The sequence below is a fragment of the Rhipicephalus microplus genome, chromosome 9 (genome assembly GCF_043290135.1).
Source record: "Rhipicephalus microplus isolate Deutch F79 chromosome 9, USDA_Rmic, whole genome shotgun sequence".
Taxonomy (NCBI): domain Eukaryota; kingdom Metazoa; phylum Arthropoda; class Arachnida; order Ixodida; family Ixodidae; genus Rhipicephalus; species Rhipicephalus microplus.
Window position 1 is genome coordinate 107,860,624 of NC_134708.1, and position 20,240 is coordinate 107,880,863.

The window sequence follows — 20,240 nt, forward strand, 5'->3', positions numbered from 1 at the left end:
AGCGGAAATGACTATACTCATATGATGCTTCAAATTTTTGGATTGAAGCTCCTTAAGGCTTAGCGATGTTCATCGTTGCCGTCGTCATAGGTCCCCGCCAGATCGACACATATAGGTGTTAGATATACCACACATAGAACGTTCATAGCGCGAATCCGGCTTAGAAATAGGGCGTACTCTTTCCATGCATTCTTTCGTCTGTGCGTTTATTCATGCGTTCATTCTTTCATCTATGCGTGCGTCCGTTCGTTGGTCCGTCCATACAATCATCCGTCCGCTCATGTATCTGCATATCCGTCCATGCGTGCATAATTCGTCCATCCGTCAGTATAACTGCGCGTCCATGCGTTTATGCACTCATTCATCTGCTCGTGAATCTGCCCGCCCGTGGAGTCATTCGTCCATTCGTTCGTGTATTTGCACGTTCGTCCGTCCATCCGTATATATTCCTGTTCAACCATTCGTTCATGCTCTCATCCGTACATTCCTCTATCTGCCCATTGGTGCATCTGCCCACCGGTGCAGCCATTCGTCCATCCGTGCATGTATCTGCCCACCCATTCAATCGTACGTGCATCCTTTTCGTCCATGTATGTCCCTTTCTGTAGAGCGATTTTTCCACCTATCTGTGTACCTCTCTGTCCGCGAGTCCATCCACCGGTGCATCTCTGTGTGTATCTGTCTGTCCATCCATCTCGGCATGTTTTCATGCACCCGTCCATCAGTTCGTCCTATCTACTAGTCGGCAACTCCAACGTAGACATTATGGACCTTGGGACCTTGCTCTGCTCCATCATCAGCAGACACAGCTTTATGGATCTGCATCCGTTTCTTTAAGCGCCGAAAACTCCGCGTTGCAATTACTGACCGCGTATGGTACACAATTAAAGCGTTCTTTTAGGAAGAAAATTCTGGAAAATTATACCACCAGATGACGAAAAAAGTCAGTTTCGCCGGGAGAGCGAAGCAATGAATGCGATAGCAATGAATACAACAACGTGGTATATAACGCTGAGAATGACAAGCAGATCGAAACGTACAGGACGCTGCTTATGCACAAAAACAACACACACAGGATGATAGCCAACTAACAACGTTTACGCCTCGACACTTAACGGTCTATTTAAACAAAAACCACTACGAAGCGTAATCACAGGTACAGATATGCGTTTGAACTAACAAGTATCCCAGTGGTTACTTCACTATGTTTCGAGAGCAAACGCGGCATCTCCAGCGAGTGAAGTGATCTTTGTGCGCCCGGCAACTAATCGCAATTGTTCAGGTCAAAGCCGAAACAGCGTGATTCTCCCCCACCACAGTATGAGTTCGCGAATACGGCCCCTTCGCTCCGCCTAGCAGAACACGCGTGGGAGATGAGCGCGCATCGGCGCATCGCAACGAGCTGTGTGCAGACCGTTACTCCGAATGTGCTAATCGGGCCACCTCAGTGGTAATGCCGAAAACAAGTTATTTCCCCCGTGGTGGACATAAACAGCTTGCCGTTTCAACGTTGAAGGAGGTCTCCTTCGTGGCTGAGTGGCTAACGCCACGCGATCACGCACGAACTTCAGCGTGCCACAGTCTTATTCTGGATTATTTTAAAGACGATAGTCTTTCTTGGGGACCTTCGACGCCAAAATTTTTGTCTGTCTATCTGTCTGTCTGTCTGTCTGTCTGTCTGTCTGTCTGTCCATTTGTATGTTTCTCCGCCCGAACGATATTCTAAACGGCGCCAAACGGCACCCCAAACGGCCAACCCCATCCACCGCGCCCACCAATATTGCTCAAGTTTCAGCGTTCATATTTGTGTGATTGTCAATTAAACATCAGCAATTGCGCATGACTGAGGCATCATAAGAACACGTCGATATTTTGTATGTGTGGCTTTATACTGGAGAAGGCACACATAAGTAATTCTAAGGACCATAGCGTTTATCTCGCTGCGCTGACAGTGAAACGCAATGCTCAAAAAGGCAAGTGCTTCCAACGCTTTGCTAAGACGATACGGCGGTGGCACCTGCCCATACCTTTGCATTCTACACCTTATCGCCTCCGAGACAGGCACGCATCTTTCTCCGTGGGCGCACACGCCTTCCTTCGTTTTCGAAGATACCTGTCAGATGGCGCCCGTGTCTAACGTGCCTCGATGCGCTCGTTCGCCTTCACTGCACCGATCGAGGCTCTAACGCAGCGCTTCTAGAATACAATTCACCAAGTTTCTCTAGCAGAACATCAAATAAACGTTTTGTTCCCTCTCTCCACTCACTAGACTAGTGTCTTTCGACGACATTTGCAGTGAAACATGCAGATACGTGGCAATTTTTTTTCCTTTCTTGTGTATTCACACTTATACTTACTATCAGCGTCAAATGAAACACAAACAGCGTCAAGCCTTCGCGATGGTATAGTGCGTGCCGTCCAGCTATCACCGTAGACAAGCACGCGTATATATGCGCAGAGATGGCGAACAGTATGCGTGCTCCTGCCAACGTTAATAACGGCACGGCACGCACTACACTGTCGACAAGGCCTGCCGCTGTTCGGGTCTCATTTGACGCTGATAGTACGTATGCATACGTGGTGAATGACAGTGACGCTGACGCGGACGGCAAAACCCAGCCAAGAGTGTTCATATAGTTGCTATCGCAATAAAAAGAATCCCTTTGATGTCCTCGTTCTGCAAAAAGAACACAACTCGCAGTTATTTTCAGTTCACGTGACGTGAACTGCAACTTGTAGACGTGACGATACCCATAATCACACTTTCATGTATAAAAAGAAGATGCCCACGGAGTGTGAAAATACTATTTCCAAGCACACCTTCAAAACAACGCCAAATGTATGAGAACGCTTCCAACGGAACAACTCGCAACAACAACGTTGTTGTTGTAGCAGATGCTATTGTAGCAGTCGTAGAAAAAAATGAGGGACACTTAAGCTTCGCCTTTAAAAGTTGAACGCTATCCCTAATGCGTAGTTCAGACCCTTAGTGCATGCTAATTTGATGGTGTTACTCAATAAGTTTAGATCGTCTAGTACTACAATCTACTCAGTAGAGTTGAACGCGGTTCGTGTCGGTGGAGCTTTCGCATATTACTGCATTCTGTGTAATGGGTAACATACTATAAAGCACAGGCAATGATGCGCATGAAATGTCTAACTGCCGTATTCTAGAACGTCCCTTCACTTAATGCTCCACCTTCACTTGAGAAAGCCGATGGGAGCGCCATCTCTAGACAGGGCAAGTCACTGCATATCAGTGATAATTTTCTGCTATTCTTGAGCAGTGCAGCGCCATTCCCAGCCGAGCAGCGGCGCAATGCTCAACTCTGTCAAGTGAAGGGTTAAAGTCGAGTCGAGAAGCGTTTGTGAATATGGCGGTTAGAACTATGCATCCACTACGTCGTCTTAGGGGAATGCGCGCAGTAACGTGTGTGTTTCATGTTATAGGTGGCTGGCTTTAAACTACGCAGTCTTTATCATAAAGACATGTTCTAAATGTTTTTTTAGAATTTTATAAGGCCACTCAACTCTTTTCCAATCCCCCACAGTGGTTATGAGCCACAAAAAAAGGTGAACAAGAACAACAACATGTTCTGATGCCCGATGGCAGTGTACGAGTGTACCGTGAAATATTACGGAGATATTGCTTTTTTCGGTGTTTTTATGCCGGCCGCAGCTGTCGCATTTTGTTAGAGGCGAAATGGTTGACGCCCATGTACCATGCGATGTGAGCGCAAGCTAGGGAACACCGGATGGCCAAGATTTCCAAAGCCCTCTACTATGGCGTTACTCATAATCATGTCGTGGTTTTGGGACGCAAAATCACAGATGTTATTATTATGAGATATTAACGCTATTGCGTGGAATAGCTCGTTTTGCAAAAATCACGGCGTCGGCGTTGTTGGTTGTGAGAGAAAAATTATCACCGTATGAGTGACCGTAAAATTGAGAACGATGCAAATAAAATAAATAGGAAGAACGTCCTGGGTCACAATGGAGTCGAGCCCGGGTCGTATGCATGGCAATCGGACCTTCTACAACACGGCAACACGTCTGCTTGCAGATGTATTGAAATCAACTTCCTCTGCTTGGAAATGTAGCGCAAGTAACACATGCTTTACAAACAGACGCGTCCTGTGTACATGCTTCACAATACAACATGAAATATTGTACTAATAATGCGCGCTACAATCACCCATTGCAATCTGGCATCAGAACATGTGATTATCGTAATGGCTTCGTGGTTTGAAGCCAGTCATTCACTACGACAGGCGCACACGCCACTGCGTTTGTATTCTTAACGCCACGTAGAGGGCCCATAGCAAGTTCGAAAGGGTGTCATGCACTAAGTGTTTGAAGTACGCATTATAGTAACAGAATATCGCTGTCGCGTTCAACTCCTACAAGCAAATTAAGCGTTAGAGTTCCCTGATTTTTGCGTGTTCTATGGTGAATCCCACTGGACGCGCGTATTTGTAAAGCATAAACGCCATTTTCACTGCATTTCCAAGAAGACAAAGTTATTTTCAAAGTGTTTCTAACCGAATGCGTGGCTGTGTGGAAGAACGTGCACCTGTTTCCCACTAGCACAGCTTTGGTTCGATTGTTCTTTAAACGCTGAATATGTAATCACTTCTCCTGTTTGCATCTCTCTTGATTTTGCTATCACGAAAACGATGTTGAATTTTCGCTCACAACGAACGACGCCCGCATCGACGCTCACGTCAACCCAGGAATTCCTGTGAAACGAGCTCTTTAACGCTATCATGATTCATGAACTATCATGATTCATGAACTATCATGATTCTAGAACTAATTATTCATCATATCATCATATTCATATTTTATTTCCTTAAGGACCCCACAAGGGGGTATTACATAAGGGGTGGATGTACAGGATATAAAAAACATTTGCCACATAAGGGGCTGGTATACAGGGTATAAAACTTTTGCTACATTCAAAATATAAAATATGCTACATAGGTGTGGGTATATACATTGCCATAAAGTTTCACTGACAGAGATGAGTTATTACATTTTTAGCGAAAGTTGATGGGCAGGTGATTGTGACGACGTGGTTTGGGAGGTCGTTCCAGTCCTTCACAGCACGCGGAAAGAAGGATGCGGAGAAGGTAGCAGTCCTAGTGCGGTAACGGGAGACTTGGAGGGGGTGGCTGGTGCGGTGCGAAATGTACGTCGGAGGGATGACGTATGGAGGATGGTTGAGGGGCGAATGAAACAGCTTATGAAACAGGGAAAGAGTGGCTATGCGGCGTCGAAGGGCAAGTGGCTGCAATCCAGATTGGGCTTTTAAGGATGAAACACTGATGTCATAAGAATATGACGAATGTATGAATCGGACTGAGCGATTTTGAATTGATTCAAGGTCATTGATTAGGTAAATTTGAGGTGGATTCCATATAGCAGAGGCGTATTCCAGTTTTGGCCTGATGAGGGATGTGTATGCGAGAAGTTTTACGTGTTGAGGTGCGCAACGCAGATGACGTTTCACGAATCCCAATATTTTGTTTGCAGATGAGATAATGTTTGTGACATGCGCATTCCAAGTTAGATCGGCGGACAGAGTGACACCTAGATATTTGAAACACTGTACTATTTCTAGAGGGGCGTTAGTGATTTGGTATGGGAATAGGAAAGGGTTTTTGCGGCGAGTGAATGAGACAACCTTACACTTGTTGGGGTTAAGTTTGAGAAGCGAATTGTCACACCATTCTTGAATGTTGTTCAGATCGTGTTGCAGGGTTAGTTGATCGGAAGCATTAGTTATTGTATGGTAGATCACGCAATCGTCGGCGAACATGCGGATTTTGCAAGACACAGTTAGTGGTAGGTCATTAATGTAGATTAGAAATAGCAAGGGGCCAAGGACGCACCCTTGCGGTACTCCTGACGTTACTTCGAGAGGTTCAGAGGATTCATTATTTACGTGCACGAATTGAGAACGATTAGCTAAAAAACATTTAATCCATCTTAACACGTTAGGGTCAAGATTTAGCCCGGATAACTTCTGTATTAGTTTGTTGTGTGGAACTGTATCAAATGCTTTTGCGTAGTCAAGGAAAATGGCGTCAGTCTGAAAGTTGGTGTCAAGATTTGTATGTATGTCGTGAAGAAAGAGTGCTAATTGTGTTTCACAGGAAAGTCCCTTGCGGAAGCCATGCTGACAGGTGTGAAAGAAACTATTGGAATCGAGGAAGTTGATAACATGAGAATATATGACATGTTCCATGATTTTGCATGGGATGCTTGTTAATGAAATGGGACGATAATTGAGTGGGGAGTTGCTGTCGCCTGCTTTGTAGACTGGAACGACCTTACCAATTTTCCAGTCATTCGGAAGGTCGCCGGTGCTGAGTGACTGTGAGAATATGAGGTGCAAGTATGGTACAATTGTATCGGTAATGTTCTTTAACAGTTTAGAATTAATTTCGTCAATGCCGCATGACGAGGAAAGTTTAATGTTTTTTATTAGGGAAGAAATGCCGTCTGCGGAAAATGCTAGCGCAGGCATGCTGGAACCTATCAGGGTGGTTGTGGGAACGGAAGGCATACTAGGTTTTCTGGTGAACACCGACGAGAATGCAATGTTAAAAATATGAGCACACCCGGCATTTGTGGTCACTTCACCGGATTCGTTAGTAAGGGAGATAGTGCGAGATGGTTTTGGATTGACGGTCTGCCAAAATTTTTTTACGTTATCACTTAGCATGTTAGGTAGGTTCGTGTTAAATAATGCGTGCTTGGCGTTGCGAATTGCTGTAAGATAGTCATTTTCGGCGGAGTAGTATTTATCACATGCGCATGGCGTTCCTTTAGATTTTGCCTGGCGGAAAAGGCGTTTTTTCTTGTTGCTAAGTCGGTTTAATGTTTTAGTATACCAGGGCTTTTGCTGCGTGGCACGAAATGTGGTCTTCGGAATAAACTTATTTTTTAGTTCAATAAGTTTTTGTTTAAGAACTATCCAATTTTCATTGACGGATCGGCTGTGGAAGTTGGCTTCAAAATCTGGGAAGAACCTACCGAGTTCGTTGTTAATTTCTTGATAGTTACCTTTATCATATAAACATATTGTTTTGTTTAGCATTTCACGGCGCTCTGGGGAAAATGCTAAATATGCATGGATAACTTTATGGTCGCTAATTTCATCGAGATAGGTAATTGACGATAAGCTAGAAGGATGGGTGGTTAGAATGAGATCAAGGATGTTTGCGGAATTGGCGGCAACACGTGTTGGCTCTGAAACAAGTTGTGATAAGTTAAAGTTGAAACAAGCATCTAGAAATTCTCTCGAGTCTTTCTGGTTTCCTTGTGTGGTTGTTCCGATTTGCCAGTTAATATTAGGAAGGTTAAAGTCACCAAACAGCAAAATATGGGCATTCGGGTGGGCTTTGGTGAGCGCATTTAGTATATCGTTAAATTTGTTTGCGAAGTCTGGATTTGCATTCGGTGGTCTGTAGCAGACACCAAGCAGTATTGTGTGGGGTGAAGCCCGGCAATGTAGCCATAAGATTTCTATGTCAGATGCTATGTTGATCACGGAACATGATCAGTCCGGGCCGACGGCGATCAGTACGCCTCCTCCGCGAGTGCATTCGCGATCTTTTCGGTATAAGTGAAAGTTAGGAAGATCTGCAAGAACTTCAGTGTCCGTCACGTCGTCGGTAAGCCACGTTTCTGTTAATACAACAAGATTGGCATTGGATGACGTCACAAGGCTAGATACTTTTTCTCGTTTCGGTAGAAAGCTGCGTATGTTAGTAAAGATTACAGATAAGGAAAGATTGTTTTGTGCTAGATTTCGGGGACGGTTCGTTACTTTCTTCGTTCGAGGGATTTGCTATGCGATGTCTTTTACAGTTTGTGAAGCATTGTCGAAAATGTAACGTTTTGAGCCAATATGAAGGGTTTTATAACGTATCTGAAACTTCGCTGATTTTGCTTTCGCGAAATTAACTAAGTGTCGGCGAGCGGTTCGGACAGACTGGGAGAAGTCTTCGCCGATGCTGAAGTCGGTTTCTCTCAGCATGGGTGCATTTGTAAGTACGGCCTCTTTGGTTTTATGGAAGGTGAACTTTGCTATCATAGGGCGGTTGCGATTAGTGGCATGGCGTCCGAGGCGATGTGCGCGATCTATTTCTTTTGGGTCGATGACTAAGTGGAGGTGTTCACGGCAGTGTCTGATAATAAGCCCTTCTGCTTCTGCATTTGTTTCGGCTGGGTTAGGATCGGGAAGGTTGTAGAATATTAAGTTATTACGTCGTGAGCGGTTTTCTGCGTCGTCTAATTTAGCCTCCAGTTTGGAGACCAAACGGTTCGTTTCAGTTGCGTCCGTACGGATCACTTCAAGATCTGCATGTAGAGGCAACAGGTCCTGGTAGCGGTTTTCTACTTCAGTCATGCGTTTACTTAGGTCAGTTATGGTTTGGTTGGTTGTCGATAGCTGGTTTTTAAGTTCTTGTACCTCAGTGAGAAGTGTAGCTTGCCCAGCGGAGATTTTTTGTAGTTCGGTGAGGATTTCTTGCATTTCTGGGCCAGGATTAGTCTCAACATCACCGGACAATAATAACAGTAGAGAGGAGGTGGTATGGGCGCACTCAAGGATCATTTCACAAAGGCACTGTGGGCTCGGCAGCTGCACCAAGTAGTAGTTACTTGTCTTTTTAGCAAATAGGCTATTGTATTCACTAACCTGCATGACCAGGGCGAAGTGGTAAGTGCGCTGCGACGTGGCACAGCTGCCTAGCCCACGAAGTGCTGCTGACGGGCGTTGCTCTTTTATAGCTGGGGGGAGCGATGATGTTGGCTGCGATGGTGCTGTCCAGGTTGAAGTGAGGGTTGGGGGGTCCGGTAGTGTTGTTGCCAGTAGTGGTGCAGCCGCGATGATTGCGTATTGGCGAGCACCTGCCTCGCTTTCGCAAGGTGGCAGCGTCCGATTCCAAGAAAAATCCAACGAAGGATTCACCAGGGCGGAAAGCAGTAGGTGCAGGACCATTGCCAGGGATACCTGCATGACCAGGGCGAAGTGGTAAGTGCGCTGCGACGTGGCACAGCTGCCTAGCCCACGAAGTGCTGCTGACGGGCGTTGCTCTTTTATAGCTGGGGGGAGCGATGATGTTGGCTGCGATGGTGCTGTCCAGGTTGAAGTGAGGGTTGGGGGGTCCGGTAGTGTTGTTGCCAGTAGTGGTGCAGCCGCGATGATTGCGTATTGGCGAGCACCTGCCTCGCTTTCGCAAGGTGGCAGCGTCCGATTCCAAGAAAAATCCAACGAAGGATTCACCAGGGCGGGAAGCAGTAGGTGCAGGACCATTGCCAGGGATACCTGCATGACCAGGGCGAAGTGGTAAGTGCGCTGCGACGTGGCACAGCTGCCTAGCCCACCTCATGATTCATATGTGGGGTTCAATGTCCCGAAACCACCGTTTGAACATGAGAGACGCCGTAGTGGAGGGCTCCGGAAATTTCGACTACCTGGGGTTCTTTAACATGCTCCTAAATCTGAGCACACGGGCCCTACAGCATTTTCGCCTTCATCGAAAATGCAGCCGCCGCAGCTGGGATTCGATCCCGCGACCTGTGGGTCCGCCGCCAAGTACCTTAGCCATCAGACCACCAGGGAGGAGCATCGCGTTAGAACTGCTACTTAGAGAAACCGGACAAACTCCTCCTACACCAGTGCCCTTCACTGGGTATGGGGATGAGTATTAAAGTTTGTCTCGAGGTATTTCTGGCACAAGTCCAGCTATTTGTATCAGTTGTAGCTAATCAGCAGCGTAGCTTTATTGCAAAGCATTAAATCTAAACTCTTTTATAGTGAGCTTCATAACAGCTTCCGTGACACGAAGGCAGCTGGGCTACTGCATGGCCGGTATCAAATGGTAATAGAATGCATCGTAATGCGAAGTTTCGTAACTACTGGATGGAAACTAGGTAGTGTATGTCTTGAGTGTACAGCTGATAACTGTACTGCGTTGTGTTTCTCATCGGCAACATATCATACTTCTTTCTCTGCACATAATTAACAAGCTACATACCACAAATCGGCTTGGGTTTGTTCGTGGCTGCAGTATGGAGGGTTACGCGACTTATGCATCCAAGTCTGGCAGGAATTTTGTGCGCCCCACGGGACGACTTTAAAGAAGCCCTGTAACACTTTTCACGACTTTATAGTTTTATGTGCTTTAAATGCGAAGCATTTCTTAGCGAATTTCGGTGACTTTGCTCGTATCTATCTACCTAGCCGCCTACGACTTTTAGCTCTCTTGGCCGTTTCGATAATGGTATCAATACCAAACTTGGTATGGCATAACATGACTGTATGAAGAACATGACTAGCGATAACATGAAAATCATGATATGGTTTCATGAATGTCATAATTTACATTTCATGGTCCTGTAGCTTTTGCGGTGGTTTCGTTCACGTGGCATGTTGCAAAACTGGTATAGCATGGCATGATTGCATGGCGAACACAGGTGACAGACCCTAACATGAAAATCACGACATGCGTTCCATGTAACAATATGACTAGATGCCAAGCTCATGATGCGCTCGCGGGCGTTTAGCTAGCGTCAAGTATACCAAATTTGGTATTACGGTACGTGAATGGATGACGAAGGTATGTGACTGGTGCAAATATGATAATCATGCGATGCGTCTCATCTGAGAACATGACTACATGGCACAGTCAAGGCGCCAATGCATGTCGACGTGACGGGGTGCACGTGCTCACCGGCGTTCATTTCGTTGGGTCACGCCGGCGTTGCCACGCCAGGCCCCGGTCCTGCCACATACTCGCCGGCGCGCGCCGCGCCGCGTAGCTTTGACACATGCGCGTTTGAGCGCGTCCGGCGTCTCGCTACATTGGAGTATATTCGGCCCTTCATGATGCACTCGCCGCCGTTTTGCTAGCTCCACATTTACCGAATTCGGTGTTACGTGACGTCAGTGGATGACGAAAGTTTATGACTGGTGCAAACATGATAATCCTGACAGGCGTGTCATGTAAGAACATGACAACCTACCACGCCCACAGTGTGCTGACGGTCGTTTCGCAAGCTCCCCATACATTGAATTTGGTATCACATGACGTGATCAGATTATGAAGGTAAAGTACACATCCAAACATAATAATCATGACACAGAAGTCATGTACGGTACCATTTACCTCCACCTCGTAATGTCGCGCTGATTCTAAAGTGACATATCAACCTTTCTCACTCGTGCTTCGCATGTAATCGATACTCACTGTACGCGGGATATGCCATTGTTTTTTAGCTGGTTGTGTACACAGATGGCTCAAGATATAAGTGCCGCGAGAACTGCAGCGATAGAGCCACGCAGTGAAAAGTAATTTAGCGTAGAGATATCAAAATACAACGAAACGAATGCTTACCCTCAACTCTGTTTTCGTGGGCTCACCTTACCGTGTTTCCCTCGCCCCCTGACGTCGAAAGGCTGCCCAATGAACTGAACCGAAAGCTTTACCGTACAGGAAGCTCTCATGACATATTGTCATGAGCCTTCAACGGTGTCCTTAATACGTGCAGCGTATTAAGGATGCCGTTGCGGTGGTAACAAACAAAGTGGTATTCGAAGAGGGAACGACACTTGCGAAACTAGCCGGCTCGCGAACGCTTATATAATGTTTTGTAGCTTTAGTGATCTTTCTTTTTGAAAGTACGTATATATATGAACGCGCTTACATTTTTTTTTCTTTTAGTTTCTTCAAATAACGGCGCCCGGGGAGTCGCCGGCACGTTTACTCTAGCGTATGGCGTTCGGCGCATTCTTTCAACAGTTTTGCAGTTTTCAAGCTGAAAAAGTCGGAAAGCTTTATTCTCAGTCGTTTTGAGGGGAAAATCACACCAATGAAAATATAAACCCAATCGTGATCTCTATTTTGATGCAATGTCCCGATCACATTTAACGTTACATTTACCCAATCATATGGCGGAAACCTTCCGGCGTCATTTCCAGTCGCAGTGGATCTGGCGAGCGCCACTATATACGAGTTATGCAGTCGGCACCAATGTTTTCAAGCGTGAGAGGGCCTCTTTATACTATCTTCATAGTAGAGTACCGAGTTCTCTAAATTAATAATTACTTTTTCTAAACAAGTGCGCAGTCCACGGGACGGCTTTATGCTTTCCCATACTAGAGTACCAAGTGCCCTAAATCGTTAACCTCTTTTATGAGCACACCAATGAGCAAATCTGATTCCAGCCATCGCCTATATCTTCGGCGCAGTCACAGCAGCTCGATGAGGCGATCCCTAAGGATTTATCTCTAGTCGTTGGTTGGACCTGTCCATGAACTCGTTTAAGGCGTAATGTTTGTCGACAGAGCATCGAGAAGTGTGAGGCTCAAGGAACGGCTTTATGCTCTCCCATAGTACAGTGTCAATTATACACTCTAAATCGCTAACAGCTTTTTCTAAACGCAGAAAACATATGGTTTTTGGTCGCGAGGTCATCTTTGGTACTGACTGGGACGGCTTTATGCTCTCCCATATTATCTATTAATTACATTAGATCGTTAAACATATTTATACACATTTTTTCGTAAGAACATTTTGTGTGTCTGTGCTTGTTCTGTTCTGTGTAGATGTTGTGTTGGAATAGTATTTATGTCTTGTGTTTCTGAGATTAAATTTATCATACACTTAACATAAAACTCCCGCTTGTTGCGCGCCCGTGGGTGGCTCGGTAACGTGATCAACATACATTGATACCTCATCGTTCTTTCTCTTCGCATGATAAACCGGCTAGATTTCGGGAATAAGCTTGGGGCTCTTCCTGCTGTGGCGTGAAGGGTGATCGTGTGCCGTTCTTTCTTTCGCTGTGGCATCAATGCTTCGAGCGATTTTCGGGCGAGACATCGTTGCTTGCCTAAAGCACCATAATTTAGGACCCTCCGATAATAGAGTGTTCATTACTCGAGATCGTTTACGATTTCTTCAAATCGTATTACGAGAAACTTCCGTTTCAGCTGGTGTCCATGGGTGACCCGACAATGTCACAGAAATAGCATGGACTGAGGCACTTCAACTGGCCGTGTCTTGCTGCAAAGCCACCACTATTGAGTAGGGAAAAAAAAAGGCCACTTCGCACCAACCTTCAAGAAGCACGAATACCATGTTGGATGAATAGATTCCAAATACTTACCGTTCAGACATTTTAAACAAATGTAGTTTGCCTAAAAGACACCTAATTTACGTTTTTATGAACGATCTGAGCATATCCTTTCGAAAAATCTTTATTGAAATGACAAAGAGAAGTTATTGAGCAATGACAACAGATGGCATCGAAAATACATGACAGTTCAATGAAAATACCGTTGAGAAAATTGTTGACCAGGATTGAAACTTCGCTCACGACTTTCAATTGAAAAGTCATCAATGAACTCATCATCATCATCATCATCATCATCAGCCTGACTACGTTCACTGCACGACAAAGGCCTCTCCCATGTTCCGCCAGTTAACCCGGTCCTATGCTTGCTGCTGCCAAATTATACCCGCAAACTGCGTAATCTCATCTGCCCACCTAACCTTCTGTCTCCCCCTAACCCGCTTCTTTTCTCTGGGAATCCAGTTAGTTACCCTTAATGACCAGCGGTTATCCTGTCTACGCGCTACATGCCCGGCCCATTTCCATTTCCTCTTTTTTATTTCAACTATGATATCCTTAACCCCCGTTTGTTCCCTAATCCACTCTGCTCTCTTCTTGTCTCTTAAGGTTACACCTACCATTTTTCTTTCCATTGTTCACTGCGTCGTCCTTAATTTAAGCTGAACCCTCTTTGTAAGTCTCCAGGTTTCTGCTCTGTAGCTAAGTACCGGCAAGATACAGCTGTTATATACCTTCCTCTTGAGGGATAGTGGCAATCTACCTGTCATTATTTGAGAGTGCTTGCCAAATGAGCTCCACTCCATTCTTATTCTTCTAGTTACTTCAATATCGTGGTTCGGCTCCGCGGTTATTACCTGCCCTAAGTAGACATAGTCTTTTACAACTTGATGTGCACTATTACCTACCTCGAAGCGCCGCTGTTTTCCGAGGTTGTTGTACATTACTTTCGTTTTCTGCAGATTCATTTTAGGACCCATCAATGAACTCAATATAGCTTAATCATTCAGAGAAAATGAAATGGCGATAAAAATTACGTTGTGGATCAATTAAAATGTTACTAAGGCAATTGTTGACAAATATTGAAAATTGGCCCACGACTTTCAGTTCAAAAGCCATCAAAGCAGAAAAAAAAACATTATTTAACGCATTCGACAGTGGCTTCTCGTCGATAATGTGTGGGACATATTGACTATAGACAATTAGAAAACCATTAGTATTACAATCATATGCATCTGCGAGATTAACATGCAAACCACACTCAGCACTGCAATCGAACTCGAGCCCGCATGCTCGTGAAGCAGATGTTTTGCCTATTGTACCACAGCGCCACCGCGTGAAGGTGAGTTTTTTTTTTTTCAGGGTATATATCTACTAGGTGGCTTTTTGCAAACCATCAGCGGAACCTTGAACTTATTTTGTGCCATATGCAGTTCTTTCCGCATGGATTTGATCAGCGAATAGTTTGTAGGGCTTCATGAACTCGTGCCAACCACGGTGAGCGCTTCCTGCTCCGACTTACAAGCACATGCTGGAATATGTGTTACAAATCCATGCTGGAGTGTGAAAACCGTGCTTAATATTCAAAAGAGTGAACAAATGTCGGTGACATACACTCTACTGCTGACTTCTGCACCTGACGTCTGACGTCTGTATACTTGGTGTTCAATTTCATCAGCAAATTACGCAACCACTTATCAAACATCAACTACCCAATTTTCAATTTCGATCTTTCTATGTCTCGCTGCCTTCCGTTTCTTTCTTATTTGCCATGCTTTCCTAAAATCATCCGTTCAGCTTGTTTTGTAGAACACGAGCATGAACATATAGGCCAGTCACGCATGCACTATAGAGCGGCCGCACCGCGAACACGAAACTTCTCAGCTTCCGCGGGTGTCACCTCTGCTTTCTTTTTTATTTTTATTTTTTCCTCATTCACGCGGCGTGCGCCGGAGAGCATGAGCGGGCGCGCGTCACAATTTTTCTTACGAAATATTGCTCACGAAATATTTCGTCCAAGGTTTTTTGATACAAATGAGAGAATATTATTTTTATCGCAAAGTACTGAACAGGTATATTGTTTACGAAATACTTCTTTAATAGTGTTTCGATTGAAGTGAGTCGATCAAGTTTTTATTGCAAAATGCTAAACAGAAATATTGCCGACAATATATTAAAGCAAGTCAATGAGTATTGCGAAGCCATTGCTCATCAATAGTGTCATTCATTCGATCACAGTCCGACAATGGAAAATCAACATTTTCATAAGGGACCTTGGCAGTGGTAGTGATTACACACCCCACAGATTGTATTCGTTCAGGCGCTGCTAGAACCATTTAAAGTAGAAATTAAACATGTTGTCACGTAGTCATGACCTTGACGAAGACAGTGGTCGGCACGTCAGAGAATAAACTGTTTATTTGGACGAACTTGTGGCCCGCAAAAGAAAATAAGATTACAGCAATATACACTGGCACGAATAGCGGCGAACTGAGCGTCGGCCATCGATTAACTGAGGAGAAGTGACGCGCGTCGACAATTATACATGTGCCGTCGAATATTTCAACGCTATCACTTGCAGCCACATAAGTTCCAGAAGAGTCTGTAATATCCCCCTTGTGCACGTAATCGCATAGGAAAGTTCTTCGATTATCTTTATAGTTCTTTAGCCAATGGGCGTGGTTGCACAAGGCAGTGCTTACGCCTGTAATGGTGCAATAAGAAAACTTGAGAAAGGACCGTGGCATTTCCCCCTCTGAAAAAGGCGTCACCCCAAGGCTTTAACGGTAGATTAAAGTATATAATGATACAAACAAACACAAGCAATAAATTACAAAACAGCAACAACAAATACAAAATAGACTTTTTTGGTACGTCAACTCGCATAAAACGGCTTGATGCGCGCGACATGGACGACTTTAGGTCACCATCGACGCTGTTGAGAGTTCGTAATGGCGTCAAGGACAACCTCTTAGCCGAGTAGGCCGAGACGTCGAACTACCCGGTACAGTCCGAAGTACCATCGCTGAAGTTTTTCACTGAGGCGACGTCGACGTATCGGCGTGTATACTCAAACCCGGTCGCCGGGCTGGTACTCCACAAAGCTTCGTCGGAGATTGTAACGGTGGCTGTTGGGCTTCTTCGGCGCGCTGAAGGTACTCACTCACATCAAGGTTTCCTCCGTCGATGACATTGGCTAACGTGGCCTCGAGCAACGTTGCTGAGGTCCTTCTTTAGACTAACCTGTACGGCGTGCGTCATCTGCGTCGTTTCTTTAAAGCGGTGTTGCGTGCGAATATCACATACGAAAGAATGGCATCCCACGTCTTGTGTTTGACGTTGACGTACATGGCCAGCATGTCGGTGATGGTCCTGTTTAGGCGCTTGGTGAGGCCACTTGTCTGTGGGTGGTACGCGGTCGTACGGCGGAGGCTTGTCTGGCTGCATGCTAAAATCACCTGAGTTAGGTCAGTAGTAAATGCCGTACTTCTGTCTGTGATGAGGGCCTCTGGGGCACCCTGACGCAGGACAATATTTTCGACGAAGAATTTGGCTACCTCAGTCACACTACCTTTGAACAGCGCTGTGTAGTGGGTAAGGTAGTTGGTAGCTGTGACAATTCATTTGTTCCCGACAGCCAACGTCAGCAACGGCCCAAGTAAGTTCAAGTCAATTTGCTGAAATGGTCGCTCAGTTGTTTCGATGGGCTGCAGAAATCCTGCTAGCCTTGTCGGCGGTGCCTTGTGCCGCTGACAGTCCCGGCATGTCCTCACCTAATGAGTGGCGGTGGCAGTAAGGCGTGGCCAGAAGTACATTTCTTGCATCCTCTCGAGTGCACAGGAAAGACCGAGAAGTCGGGCAGTGGGATCGTCGTGCAGCACCTCGAGAAGTTCTGGTCGCAAAACAGAAGGCACTAAAGAAGGTACTTGACTCGAAGCGGTGAGCTCTTTTTTTAAGGCAGTTCCGCAGCGAGAACGGCGCAAGTGCCCGCTTGAATACCTTCGTCACAGCTGTGGTCTTGCTTGCTCTTGAGGTATTCGATTAATCCCGTAAGTTCCCGGATGGCTCGCTGTCGTTCAGCGAAGGTCGTCGGAGAACGCGGTAGCTCGACGGAGTCACGAGAGATGCAGTCGGCGTCGGAGTGGTTTCTGCTGGAGTTGTAAACGACGGTAATCTCATATTCTCGAATTTTCGGGCTGCATCGTGTGAGGCGACCTGAAGCGTCCTTCAAGGCAGCTAGCTAGCATAAGGCGTGGCAGTGACTCACAACTTTGAAGGTAGGTCGTAAAGGTAGGGGAGTAACTTTGACGTAGCCCAGATGATGGCAAGGCACTCCTTTTTTGTTGTGGAATACTTGTGTGAATTTTTTGTTGTGGAACACGGGTTGCGCCGGTGTGTATTTCTGTCACAGCGAATTCGTCGAAATGCGCAAGAAACCGAAGCGTCTGATGGCGTACTTTAGTACCTAAAATGCTTCCTCCTGTGGCGTTTCCCAGTTGAACTCAACATCGGTCCTGGCATGGTTAGTGTATGGCTCGGCAATACGGTTGACTTTTTTGACCAACCACGTGTATTAGGCGCACAAGCCAAGAAATCGACGCGTGGACTTTTTGTCGGTGGGTTGCAAAAAGACGGACGTGGAAGCTGTTTTCCGTGGGTCAGGGCAAACTCCGGGCTTCCTCATGACTTGCCCAGGAACAAGAACTCATCGTATGTGAAGCGGCGCTTTACTGGTTTCAGGGTGAGTCCACAGGTTTTGGTTGCTTGCAGTACAGCTTCGAGGTGCCGGAGGTGTTCGCCGAAGTTTGAGGAAAACACAACGTCGTCCAGGTACAGAAGGCAAGTCTGCCACTTCAAGCCCACCATTACTGTACGCATAACGCGTTTGAAAGTAGCGAGGATCGAGCAAAGACGAAAAGGCACGACCTTCAACTCGAACAGGTTGACTGGTGTTATAAAGGCATACTTTTCGTGGTCTCTCTTGTCCACTTCCACTTTCCAGTAGTTTGTCTTGAGGTCTATCGACGAAAAGTAGTTAGCGCTGTGTCATAGATTCCGGATGTCTTCAGTCTGGGGTAGAGAACACACGTCCTTCTTCGTGACTTTGTCTAGGCGATGATAGTCGACGCAGAAGCGTAAGGTTCCATCCTTCTTTTTCACCAGCACCACAGAAGACGCCCAGGGACTCTTCGACGGCAAGATTATGTCGTCGCATAACATTTCTTTGACTTGTTTCTTTATGGCCTCGCGTTCTTGCATATAAATTTGATAAGAGATCAGACGGATTGGTCGAGCACTGTATTCTGTTTTTATTCGATGTTTTGCCACTGGGTCTCTCGAATTCTTGACGATCAGGTGAACCAGTTCTTGAATTGCACCAGCAGACCGTCGCGCTGGTGTTGCTTTTGCTTTAGAAGGCTTGGGTTGACGAAATTGGGTTGGGAACATCGATTCGTTGAAGCAGGTTCGGAAGCATCGGAGAAGGCAAAATCGTCACCGGCGTCGGCAAATTCTTGTGTTAGGTGAACGTCGTACTAATGTTAAGGTGCTTCTATTCATGGCTGAAGTTTGTCACCATTACCTTCGCTTTCCCGTGACTGAGCTTGGTGAGGCCTCTTGCAACAGAGATCTGACAGCTAAGGAAAGGTGCTTGTTTCCCTTATAATGAAGGAATGATCACAACAAAAGGGAACAACAAGCATCATCGCAAAGTAAGGCACCACGAGATCGGTGCTCGAGCTCCTCCATCTTCCTCGTCCTGTCGCTATCTCCAATCTCCCACCTGCCCGTTTGGTTCGCCCAATAAACCTCTTTACATTTGGTGGATCGTGCTGGGTAACCACATCGCCTACAACCTGGAACTCCGATCCCGCACCCTACCGTCGACCATGCAAGTTGACGCTGCCCAACAAACAATACCTGTCGCGGCCGCTACTTGCCCCAGCCCGGTTTATCAGCGAGACCCCCCGATCTTTGCGGGCATTGAAGACCAGGACGTCGAGGACTGGCTGTCGTCATACGAGAAAGTCAGTGGACCCAACAGGTGGGATGACGCTGCTAAGTTGGGCACTGTCAATTTTTACCTCACCGACGTGGCCAATCTGTGGTATATGAACCACGAAACCGAGTTCGCGAATTGGTCTGCCTTCAAGGAGGCGATATGTGCCGTTTTTGGTCATCCTGCCTTACGGAAGCTACGCGCCGAACAACGTCTGCGCACACGGGCACAGGAGCCAGGTGAAACTTTCACATCATATATAGAAAATGTGATCAATCTCTGCCGGCGCGTTGATGCTTCCATGAGCGAGAGTGCGAAGATACAGCACATTATGAAGGGCGTTGACGATGACGTTTTCCAGATGCTTCTCGCGAAGTCTCCTAGCACTGTGGCAGAAGTAGTGACTTTGTGCCAAAGCTATGATGAATTGCGGAGGCAACGAGCTCAGACGCGACGCTCATTCCAGACAATCCAACCAGTGACCGCACTGGACGCTATGACTGACCAGACAAACCTTCTCGCACAAATGAAAGACTTCGTGCGAGAAGAAGTGGCTCGGCAGCTTTCTCTGCTGCCTTTTTCTCAACGCCAGGAGCCCTCGCAGCAGCAGCCACTGCGACACCCACCACCATTGGCTCTCATGCTCTGACATGCGGTCCAGGAGCAGATTTCCGAGGCTATGCCGGTGCCCTTGCAGCAGCCCCCCGTCACCGCGCCTCTTACTTAGGCTGAGGCACTAAAGCGGCGGCAGCCACACCACACCCCGTTGTTCCAGGGACTGCCGTATACCTCAGCCCCAACTCAGCCGTCCACCGCCTGGGTTCCTCCCATTGCCACCACAGCCTCAACTCACCCGCCTGCCGCATGGGCTGCTCCCCTCGTCGCCAATACTTAGAGAACGCGCGATAACCGGCCCATCTGTTTTGCATGCGGCGGTCCTGGCGATATCCCCCGTTACTGCCGTCGTCGCGTGCCGGAATACACAGACTCCCGGACACAGAACAGCTTCATGGACCTTCCTCCATCTCGTCTGAAAACTTCTGGCCCTCAGTCAAGCTCGTTTTCACGGGAATGTCCGCGTACTATGTCTGGT